Raw genomic sequence first — 12,329 nt, forward strand, 5'->3', positions numbered from 1 at the left:
ATGTTAAGAAAATACATGCGTAACAACACAAGCAATATAATGCCCAAAAAATATTTTCCCCCCAATTTTTGTTAAAGCAAAACTGCACTATAAAGTACAGGTACAATATCCACAGTGGGCAATAACCAAAGGAGCAGGACAGGTCAAAAACAAAAACGACACCGCAGAGGGGGGAAAGAGAAACTAAACAAATAAACAGGAACACCTTGGCGTGGTAACACTGCCATACATAAGAGGAGTCACTGAACGCGTCCAACGAGCAATGAAAAAATATAACAAACACACCTGTCAAACCTCACACAACACTCCATCAAATACTGGTTCATCCCAAGGACAACATACATCCAGAATGCAATACCATAGACAAAATACCAAGCCGATTATACAATAAAACATACACCGGGGAGACAGGAAGGATTTTTATCACACGAAAGAAGGAGCATAAAAATGAATGCGAGAAGGAGGCAGCAACTAGACAAGAGCAATAACAGAAAAGGCACAACAGAGCACCACAAGTCAGCCATCACCGATCACTGCAAAAGGGAAAATCATATCATGGACTGAGAAAAGGCCTGAGTCATCCACACCGTAGGCAACAAACACCCGCGCTGGATCAGGGAGGCCATTGAGATCAGGAAATAGGGCCCGAGAACCATCAACAGGGACTAGGGAGCATACATGCTGTCTACGACCTGGAGCAGAATCCTGGAGGCGGTGAACCGACAGCAGAGGGCGTGACCCACCTGTCAAAACTGACACACCTTCGTTGAACATCAGCTGAGAAAGAGGAGTCACACACCATCACGTGACACTCTGAAGAAGTTGAAAGTGGCTGCCAAAACATGTCAGGTAAATCAGAACCTAAAAAATATCTGACATATGAGAACCAACCATTAAAGTAAGTAATGAAGATGAGCCAGCTTTTGCTGGAGCGAAGCTGCGCCATCTATGAAAATACAGCCCAGTAAGTTTAACAAAACTGAACTCCTGACACAAGGTCCACTGATAGTGTAGTGGTACACACGCCTGAGTTGTGTGCGGGCAGCGTGGGATCGATTCCCGCTCAGTGACGGTGTCTATGTGTGCCCTGCGACTGGCTGGCGAACCAGTTCGGGGTGTAGTCTGCCTTCGCCCGTTGACGGCTGGGATAGGCTCCAGCAACTCCCCGCGACCCTGTATAGGATAAGCGGTTTGGAAGATGACATGACATAACTCTTGACACTTTCACAGTGCAGTAACATGCCTGTCACTTTCCGGACTTGGACCAAATGATAGAACTACTATTGTACTCTTATTTCTGCAATACTGTATTCCTCATTTTTCAGAGGTGGGCATTCCGTCAGACGTCACTGATGGACGACCGTTTTGCTGACGATTGAGGAATGACAGGACACTTTTTAAAAATGACAGACTTAGCACTGATGGAAGTTGGTTTTCGTCCATCAGCGTAATCGTCGCTAACGATGTCTGGTAGTCACGGACCTCTCAGTCAGTTGCTGACGGACGCTCGTTTTCCTAATATTTTTGCGGGATTGGGGTGATGGACTGACTGACTGATGAACTACTGACAGCTCGACTGACGCGACTGACAATTACAGTTTGGTTCGTCATGAAAAATGACGTATGACAATGACGGACTAGCAAGATTTTGCCAAATGCCCACCTCTGTTCATTTCCATCCATGGTCTTGTGTTTCACTCTTAGTTTTCAGGGGATGAGTGAGTGTTGTGGAAAGAAACATGCAAAGGCAACTGCTTGGCAGAAATTGTTCAGAAGTTCTGCAACTGTTCGCATAACTGAACCGATCAGTTCATTATAAACTTAGGTTGAGGCATGGTATTATGGCTGCCAGGTTTCTTTGTGTCTGTGGATTAACCGTTCTTAGTGGTGTAACACTGTTAACTAAAGTTTGTACTTTTTCCAGTGACAGATGACATGGCACAGTGACCTTACTGGCAGTTTTGCACTTTCCATCGACGGGTTTTGATATTTGACAAAAATATATTTGAAAAACAGACCTTGTAGTTATCGCTGAAACAGCCACGAGTGATGATGCAAGATTAAATTAGAAACAGGACAGATTTCATTCATCCAAGAATCATTTTCCAGACAGTTTTTTTATGAGATGGGTTGTGGGCAGGCTAGAGCCCAGTTCAAGCCTCCTCAGAGCATAATAGCGTGAAGGCGAGAGCTAATGTCTTTTAGTAAATGATTATGGAAAGACCACACAACTGATTTCCATAAAACTGACGAATGGCACGTGTGCCAAGCAAGAAAGGTGTGTAAAGAGGCTACTTATAAAGTTGATTTTAAAAGTAACAGAGAGAAGAGAGAATGAATTTATGTACTGTAGGATTGCATTATATTGATGACTCCTTTACCTAGTGCTCTCTGTTATACTTGTAATATTGACTTGTACCTCTATTAGCTGCACTTTAAAAGTATATTTTTTTGTCACTGAATTATTGATATTAAGAAAAATAAATACCAACATTTAATTTGACACACACTCCTTCAGTTTAATCTTGTAGGTTTGTGGGTGTTCAGATTTTGACCATGTACAGTTTGACAAGCAAAGTTGGCATTGTGTGTATGTAACGAAACACAAATATGTCAAATTGTTTTGATGAGACAGTGGTAGTGTATATTTATTTGCAGAGATGGGCATTCCATCCCAGGGACGGAACAGTCCGTCCGTCCGTGCGTACGCCCATTTTGTGGACGGACACATGGAGGACGAAAAGTCTTTTAAAAAGGACGGACTAAGCAAGAACGGAGGCAGATTTTCATCCGACCCTCTAATCGTCCTAGTCTAGTACCAGGTGACATGGTGTGTTGGGTTCTTTTAAAAAGAAAGACCACTCTTCTCTTCCGCGATACCACGGAGCAGCCATGACTACAGCCTGCACAACATCGGCGCGTTCCATCTCTGCAGTATTGTTCTCACAGGCATAGTCTGCCCTCTAGTGGACACCCATTTCGCTGACGAGGAAAAAGGTGCAGAACAATTTTGTTTTGTTAACTTACTGTTAACATTGAGTACATACCTTATCCCTTTGCATGCAAAGTATGTCCTTTCTGGGACATCTCTAGACTGTAAAAATCTGTCCAAACCTGACGGGTCATGCCAGCTCCGCCTACACTGAAAGCTATAACCCGTAAGTAGAAGACGTTTGTTGTGCTCCTAAAATAACATTGCGTTATTTTGCAATAATTATTTTTATTTTTATAGTGAAATAACAGAAAAGTAAAAACGTCTTGCGTTAACATCATCACATCACAACGGTGGTTGCTGGCAGCTAAAAGCTATCCTGATTAAACAGATGTAAACAATTCAATCCGCTCACGATACTCCCAGCCGGTAAACGGATGTGTATCGGAAATTTGCCAGCTAATGAGAGGGGGCGTGGTGCGGACGGGGTCGGAGGACGATAATTTTTATGAATAAGGACGGAGGGATGAGGAAAAAAGGGTAAAGTGCCCATCTATGTTTGTTAGCACACTTAATATTTCACTCACATACATCCTGTACTCAACTACATGCACACATGCACTTGCGTGCACACACAAAGCACACAGACACCATTAGTCCGTAACATTTGGCCTATGTTGTCAACTGTCTCCATTATGTTCATGGAAAATAGGAAGCCAGAATCCCAACTTGCACAGCTGTGCATTCATGTGTGCCCAGTGTATGAGATCACACCGTATGCTTGAGAGTGTAATGTACGTATGCAGTATGCACAGCAGGCTCCTCCAAGCCTTTACGTCAGAGAGGAGACTCTGTATTTCATGCTGTGATGGACCAATTTCCATGAATCAATGGCTCTTTATGGACGAATACAATTATGCAACAATGGACATTCATTCTCTCTCCCTGTATCTTTCCGTCATTGCTCTGTAGTAGTGAGTACTTCATTAGACTCACGTTACTTTTTGGATAAATTATACATGTCAGGGAAGTTTTAATGTAACATATACGTTTTACTAGTAAACGTTGAAATGGTAAAATGGATGGAAAGACTATGAAGCGGATTTGTCATTTGTCTGCCCAAAATGTTGGCATTTCAGCCTACAAGAACTCAACGTGAATTGCGTTTGCAAAATGTATTCCCCCTCTGTGGAATAAAAATGAGCAGGTCAACCACAACAACAACAAAATAATAACAATAATAATAAAATATTGGAAAAAAAATCAGCAAATATGCAAATCCATTGGTGCCAGTACTACTACTTGAATATATTTTGGGGGGGGGGCTATTCTACTCTCTGCTTTTAGTCTATAATTCAGTCAATATTTCTAAACATGCCAAACACCAAAAGGACACATTAGTAAGGCAATTAAACAAATAACTCTACTGTAATAACTCAGTTGTCTTTTGGCTTCTCCCATCAAGGGTTGCCACAGCAAGTCATTTATTTGGCTCAGTTTTTAATTTGGATCACATGGAAAATATCTGTAGCACTTGCTGATGATTGCTTCAAACCTAATAGAGCTACGGATGTCACTTGACTGTTCCCCATGTACATTTGTGTGCGCAGCCATGCTGGCAGGCAGTAGCGGCAGCAAGCAGCAGCATTTAAAATGGAGAGCAGTGATAAAATCAGTCAACATCCCGTCCAAGTGAATTCACATCTCACTTTGATGAAAAGGACATAATGAGATACATGTGCTAGCTGGACAAGTTGCATATTACAGATCTCTATCAAGCGGCAGGAGTGCATTTTACACTATCACAACGGCATATGGGGTGAACTAAAATGGGATGTCCTTGCGATCATACAAAGGCTTAGAAGGTTTACGTTAATGGGCTTTGTGTACTGAGACTTGCATGGCTTCATCTTTGAGACATGCTATGCAACTGGCAAGATCAACCAGGTTACCTAACAGCCAGGGCTGGGCTGACCAGCAAGCAAGGAGCAGTGCAGGCCGACGGCCTGGTGGCAGGCCTGGGCACCCCTGCGCACTCTAGCCCGTGGCCTGCGCCAGTGTTGCTGCTGCCAGAGTGGGCGGGTGGATTTTACGAAGACTAAACTGTAGTGAGCAACTCTGGAGGGCTAAGACGCTAATGCCCATAAAGTCCAAATTGTTGGTGCACTTGTTTTGATATTTTCAGAGATTGAAGTGGGCGTAAGTAGAGATGTGCCCATCAATTTTGGAGGCAATTGGCTGGGGTGGATATTTTACTAAAGTTTGCCGGTCCGTCATTCGTCATTCATCAGCAGCCTGAATCAAACTGCAATTGTCCGTTGGTCAGTCTGTCATGTTATGTTAACCGCGCTTCCGTCAGTATACATCAAAGGTCTGTCAAACGTCAATCCGGAAAAATAAAGGTCCAACAGATGAAAAATCAATGCATCCATCCACCCATTATCGGAACCGATTAGATTAAAATGGTAAATGGAGTGCACTATGTACATCATAATGTGTCGGCTTGCTGCTCAACCTGCTTTACACTCACATACATTTGACATTTCAGGTAGCTTCCACTTGCTTACCAAACTATTGAACTGTTAAGGTGAAGTCTGCTGCCGCTTGAACTCTTAGTAAAGTTTTGCTTACCTTAACCAGAATCCCGTGTCACCTTGTTGCCAAAACTACAATGCTTGTAGATTAAAATGTTTCCTCGTCCTTGTGAAAACTTAAATAAAGTACCCATCAAAATAAAATATTTCTCACGAATATCATGATGCTCTCTTTGGTGCACACTGCCACTTGCTGTTCATATACAACAAATGCAGTCTGGGTAGCGTTTCCGTCTCTCGTCAGCAAAACGAGCGTCCGTCAACAATGGATTGTGAGGTCCGTTCAGAATGAACCATGTTAGTTATGATTACACAAATGGACGAAAATCCACTTTCGTCTGTGCTTTGTCCATCTTTTTTCTTTTTTTTTAAAGTTTGCCATCCAACATCAGCAAAATGGGTGTCCATTAGTGGCAGACAGACGGACAAGTCCCTTGGTCAGACGGAATGCCCACTTCTGGCAGTCGGTAGTAGTTTTCTAACATTAAGCGACATTAAGCTTTTTCCCTACAGTGAAAATCTATGGGAGAAAAAGGCTAGGAGGAGCCATATGTCTGAACGCCTGCGCTACACCTTGTTGTGGCACACCAGCTGTTTATATCATTGTCAAAGTGTTACATTTCCTCAAATTAGTGACAACTTTTCTACCCTGCCAAAATTCAATTGTTTACCGTTACATTTGGTGCAATTTATTGTGGGATGTGTGACGTCACCGTCACCAAAACTCAAAGTGAAGACTGTACTAAAAAAAAAAAAAAAAAAAAAAAAAAACACTGATTGGTAAGGCACTATAACAATGCCAACGACAACATATATAATATATAAATGATCCAAAGTACTTTTACCTCCCTTTAGTACTCGGTGATTGCGATAATTGATGAATACTATTCAAAAGTGGTTGAGCTGAATACTTACAGACTAACACTACATTATGGGATGTTGTCCCAGAGTGACTTCCTTCAGGCGGGCCACTCAATCAACAGCATGAATTGATCAAACTGCAACTTAAACAGTTTTGTTTTGCTTTGTTTGACAGAGCATCTCTGTGCCAGCAGCAATCCCACCCACATTGAGTGAATTATGTTTGGAGGCCAATTACTGTGTGCGATTTTGTTCACATTTGCAACCGATCTTTGCTATTGTGAAGAGTGTCAAATGTGCGCACGTGAAGCCTTGGGGACTTGTTCATTTCATACATTTCTACGACATACTTCTAGTGGGTGTTATTTTTTTGTAGCAAGTTAATCACCGTGGCTTAGTCTCCTTCTGTGTGGCCAACTAATTCCCACTTTTAATAATATCTTACAAAATCAAATAATTCAAAATATTGCATCTTCAAATAAAGTTTAATTTTGTCCACACACTTGCAAAGGTTTGTGTGGATCCCTGTTTTGCATTTGTGGGGTGAGGGGCACATCTTCCAACAAGGACATTAAGAATAATGGAACACAGTCAAAATTAATCATACTAAAACTGGTAACTGTAATCATTGTAATACACCACCACCTAAAGGCTTGTTGATGTGTACATGTGGCCAAAAGTATCAGATTGTGTTCACTGTGCCATGCAGGCCACATGAGGAGCGTCGATTCCCATGACTGCTGTGAGTCATGCCTGGGACAGAAGCAGAGTGGCTTGTTTCACCTGGGGAGCAAGCACAAGAAACTGTCAACAGCTGTGCATGTTGAGTAGGCCTACGCAGAGGCTTGGAGGATGGCCAATGATACGTTCTCCGGTGACCACATGTTTGGCTACAGTGGCAAGAGTGAGCTTGGCTGTCGTAATGTTACTGTGCCTAATGAACAAGCTGCCAGCACCAACCTGAGTAGCTTGATGAAAAATACTCCAACACACACATCTTGTTATCAAGTGATTTTCCAAAGAGGTACAGTGGAAACTGAAGTTGAGAGTTGTACAAATCAGAGTTCGGAAAAAAATAGTTCTGATGTCAGACAAGACCTCTGCAATGGTCACGATACTTCAACATGATGGCATTGTAAGGATAATCTTTGCAGCAAGTGTTTTTAGCTTTCTATGTTTTCATTTCATGACACCTGCCAAAGCTATCTAAGATGGAAATGTGATGATGACCATAGAACTTAAAATGACATGCATTGGCTAATAGAAGTGGTACATGCTGTAGGTCTGTTCTGGCTGCTGTGTTGAATATGTAACCAATAAATTGACAAGAATAAAAGGAGAGGAAGAACCTGGCATGAATAATCCGCCTCACAATGCAGGGGTTGTGGGTTAGCATCCGGGATCGTGTGTGGCATTTGCAGGTTCTCCCCCGCGCGACTTACCGCGTTTCGATTTCACGACGCCCGTGCCTCCTCCTCCATTTTGTCCCCAGCCCCATAATGACTACGTTTACATGCAGTCAATAATCAGGTTAAAATCAAAATTCCGATTTCTGAAACATTCTGACTATTCCGTTTACATGACTGAGCCGACAGAGTTGCGCCGGTATTTGAATAACCCACTCTGTACGGCGACACATGGCGTCATGACGCAAATGGACGTAATTTCCGCTTGTTAATTTCAACCGTCAATAAGACACTTGATATTCATGTCACTCAGCACATGAATGAAGCAGCCGGTTTCCTCCTAGCTCCAAAAGTGTGCTTTTATGCTGCGTTTCTGAGCTTGTTTACCTCGGCTTGGGTATTTGCGGTGGTTGCGCGCCAATCACTGCACTTCCGCATACAAGCACTTCCTGTACTACAAAGACCGGTATTCCTTGCGATTGTGCATACGCAGTGTCTTGATCGTGTTTGTGCGCGCCGGCGGTATCTTTGTCTTTTTCGCCCTCCTCTCGCCCTTCTCAATCCACTTCTCAACAGTAATGCTAGGTACAGCATCTTATGTTTTTTATTTTAATGTATTTTTGTTTTTTTTTATACAAAGTATTTTGACGTAAATTGCGACTTTAACGGTGAAATCCGACATACGCCGGAATTCAGGTTACATCGCCAGTGTAGGAACGGAACTTGTTCGTAAAATGAGGACTCTATGTACTTGTGACAGCTAAAAAAAAAGGGAGCAGGCCTCATTCACTAACACTGCACTGCGTATGTGCATATGCATGTTTAACAGAAATCTGTAATTCATCAATGTTTGCAATTTAATATCTGCGTACTCTTCAAACAAAATTAGAACCTCCTCAGAATATGCACACAAACTCAAATAATGAAAGATAAAAAAACTCAAGCAAATATTTTACCCAAGATGCACAACTACAACTCAACTCATTTTTTATTCCTCCAAGCTCCTTGTTTAACTTTTTGGGTTCTTTTGAAATACATTTCTTTTTGGGAGAACTTTTTCCTTACCCCGCTGCTTCCCTGCATTTGGGTCCCAACCATGCAAACCCTTACATTTGAACACACCTTTCAGGCAGTCTAGTCGGACTGTGGCTTGAAAGTGGCAGATTATTGTACAGCCTAGCTCCAAGTCATGGGTGAGTGTATACGGGTGGGCAATCATTGTGTAAGTTAGCGTGAAATGTAAAATACAATTTGAAATACAATTTGATAAAATTCAAAACAGACACACTTTCAATTACAGGCAAATAACAAAAGGTTTATTTGACTGTTTAATTTCACAGGCAGGAACTCCAAAGACTCAACAATGTATATTAGGAAAGCAATTAAGAAGCCAACATTCCATAGTAAGCTTCCTTTGACAACCCTTATTTCAGAAAACGTGTTTCTTTCTACAAGCTAAAAGACTTTCCTGTCCGTACACATACACACTCACATGCGCACACACACTCGTTGCCATCTATTGTTGATGAGCTGTTTTTTTATTAGATGATCTCTCACTTACAGTACAAGAATAAAGTGAATTTATTGCGACAATACAGTACATGTGTCAGAGTAGCCTACTTTTAACTTAAATATCCTTAAATTATGGATTGTGGTTGTGCTCAACCACCAAAATTATTTTAATGAAGCTGTTATAGTCTCATTTGGAGTGTTTCCTTGCATGCATATTATAAGTAATGGCATTGATTTGAAGCATGTGTTGGCGTTAGCTAGTACCCATTGCACATCAGTTGCAGGATTATTTTTTTTCACATGTACAATAAACATCCGTTCATTTTTCTGCTGAGTCAAGAGACACACTGTATGAAGAGCTGATTTTTAAATGATTTAAAACGAATACTGATCAATGCAATATGTTTCAGTACAACAAGAAACAAAGGGCTTGGCAATGGCACAAAAGATACAGGACCGAGCAAATACAGCAAACTAGACACAGGTGAAACTCATAATCAGACAGTACAAGGGCGCACAAGACAATAATGTTGCACAATAAAACTGGAAAGAAAATCGGGGATACTAACAAATTACTGGCACTGGCTATGTTTACATGGACACATTTGGGATTCGGATTAAATGCCTGATGAAAATAAAAATGCTCCATGTACACACCCTATTTCGAATATTCTGACTCGATCAAACATATTGTGATCAAGATTATGTTCCGAACGAGGGAGGAAGTTTGTCGATTGTTATGTGATTCTTATGTTGATTGTTAATCCGATTGGAAACACTTATATTGACATTTCGGAACAAACAATCTTCACTGCGCATGTCTGTGACGTCAGTATATGCGTCTTTGTTATACCTGGAAGCTAGTAGAAGCAGAGCGAGTGTTATAATGTTTGTTGTTTGATTCAAGAAAGTTTGAAAAAAAAAAAAAAAAAAAAACACCAGAGCGAGCAAAAGACAAGGCGGGCGCAAGACTGAACTGGTACATTTGCAGCTCCATTAGGAAGTGTTAACTTGACGTAACAGCGAAAACGCGAAAAATATGCAAAATAACGCTAACAAGTAGAAATGGACGGAGCAATGTTTTGTTGACGTGCAATTCACTACGGCTTTCGACTTCTACTACTACTTCAGGTATATTTAGTCAATCTGCGCATGTCAAAATAATGTGTTCCGCTCGAAAGTGTGATGCATGAACACGCAAGTCCTAATCGGATCAATATCTGATCGGATTACAGAAATTTTGTTCATGTAAACGTATTGAGAGTAGCTCATGCATGGGTGCGAAGCAGGCCTTTAGCTTTGTATGTACAGCTTGATGGCCGTTTTTGTTCATTTGTATCTGGGCGTATGTCCCACTCTTAGACCCACACAGAATGTTTTGTCAGCATGATTTATATTAGCTGATGTCAATGCATGCAGAGATGCTTCTCAATGCAGAGTTTCCCCATGGACTTCATTGCTGACTCAGATTCTGATGTCAATAGGTGTGTTTTGCTGTGGATTGTTGCCCAGGACCAAAATGACTTGATGTTATAAAAAAAAAAAAAAAAACACTCTTTGTTTTACTTCCGAAAAAAAAGGGTGTTTATGCCTGTGGTAAAACATGGACTCAGCTGGACATGCTCCCATAATTCATCACACTTTCAAGGGAAGGGTGGAGTCATTATCAAACAGAACATTAGTCCAGAAATAAAACTTTAGATTCAATACAGAAAAGACTGTTTTGGATTCTTCTTCTTTTTCAGTCTATATTATGGACTTTAATAAGTGTAGCAGCATTTCCAATCTCGCTAGTGATTGACAAACTAGTATCCGGTTAGCCCTCTGCTCTGTTTACAATAAAGAGAGAATAGAAAAACTCAAATAGATGATCCTTTCAACTGCCACCCATTGTTGTGCTATTGTCAAAAGGGAAGTCAACCCCCAAATAATCTTTACAATAATATCTTCTATACGCCTCCACTAATCAAAAACAGCATTCTGCATTAATATCACGTTTATGAGTTAAGCAGTAAAATCCACCCATTTTTGTCCATGTCAGGAGGCGGCCATTTTGTCACTTGCTGTCAACTGAAAAGGACATAACAGTAGCTCAAGGCTCAGGTAACGACCAATCATGACTCAGCTTCAGAAAACAGGTAACCATGATTGGTAACATAAATTTGTTGTAAGCCTAATCACAAAAAAAATACCTTAAATCACTACAGAGTCTTTTGAGGTGGGCATTATTTTGTACTAATGTTGTTTTTACGTGCAAACCTATTATATACGTGCCAACGTTAAGCTCACCCAAGTGTCCCTTTAAACATTTGAAAACAAATAAAATAATCTTAACATTACCTCTACATTTCTGAAGCAAATTTTAATAATATGTTGGTCCGTCCGTCCATCAGTGCCCCATCAATTGTCAGCAAAACGGAATAACATTTTTAAAGTAACCCTCCCAAGACTGCATAGATACACGTACACAGAGGTGGGCAATTTACTGCACATTTTCCTGGGACATCATTTCTCAGTTGCCTGGGCATCCGTCCGCCATCGTCAGTCCATCATGTTATTTTAACCCTTTGCCGTTCCCCCTGGCAGTTTTACCTGAACTAAAGGTGCACCAAAGTAAATTTGAAGCTGTACTTGAACCATTTGGAGTATCGGCATAGTTTTGGTCCCTTTTTGAAGATAACACTTTGAATTTTTCACCTCAACTGTCAGAATCCTTTTAAATGCTACTGGCACTGAATTGAATTGGAGCTGAATACATATAAGAAGGCCGACCCACGGACGACCCACGGCCTTCTATGTATTCAAACTTCCATTTTTTACTTTTACAATTTCATGCAGCCAGTCGTGAGGTGTAAACGAGAAGTTTTGTTTCCAGTTTTTATTGCAGAATTGAACAGGTATGCAGTTGAACAGTTTCAATGTTGCTTGTGACGAATCTCTAGACCGGAAATACAAAATTACTGGACTGGCATTGCCCGAACGGCCACAGCTGCAATCGGAAGCCAGTTAATATGGAAGCCAGTT

Source organism: Filicampus tigris, chromosome 8, assembly GCF_054856515.1.
Source record: "Filicampus tigris isolate MCC_2025a chromosome 8, RoL_Ftig_1.0, whole genome shotgun sequence".
Taxonomy (NCBI): domain Eukaryota; kingdom Metazoa; phylum Chordata; class Actinopteri; order Syngnathiformes; family Syngnathidae; genus Filicampus; species Filicampus tigris.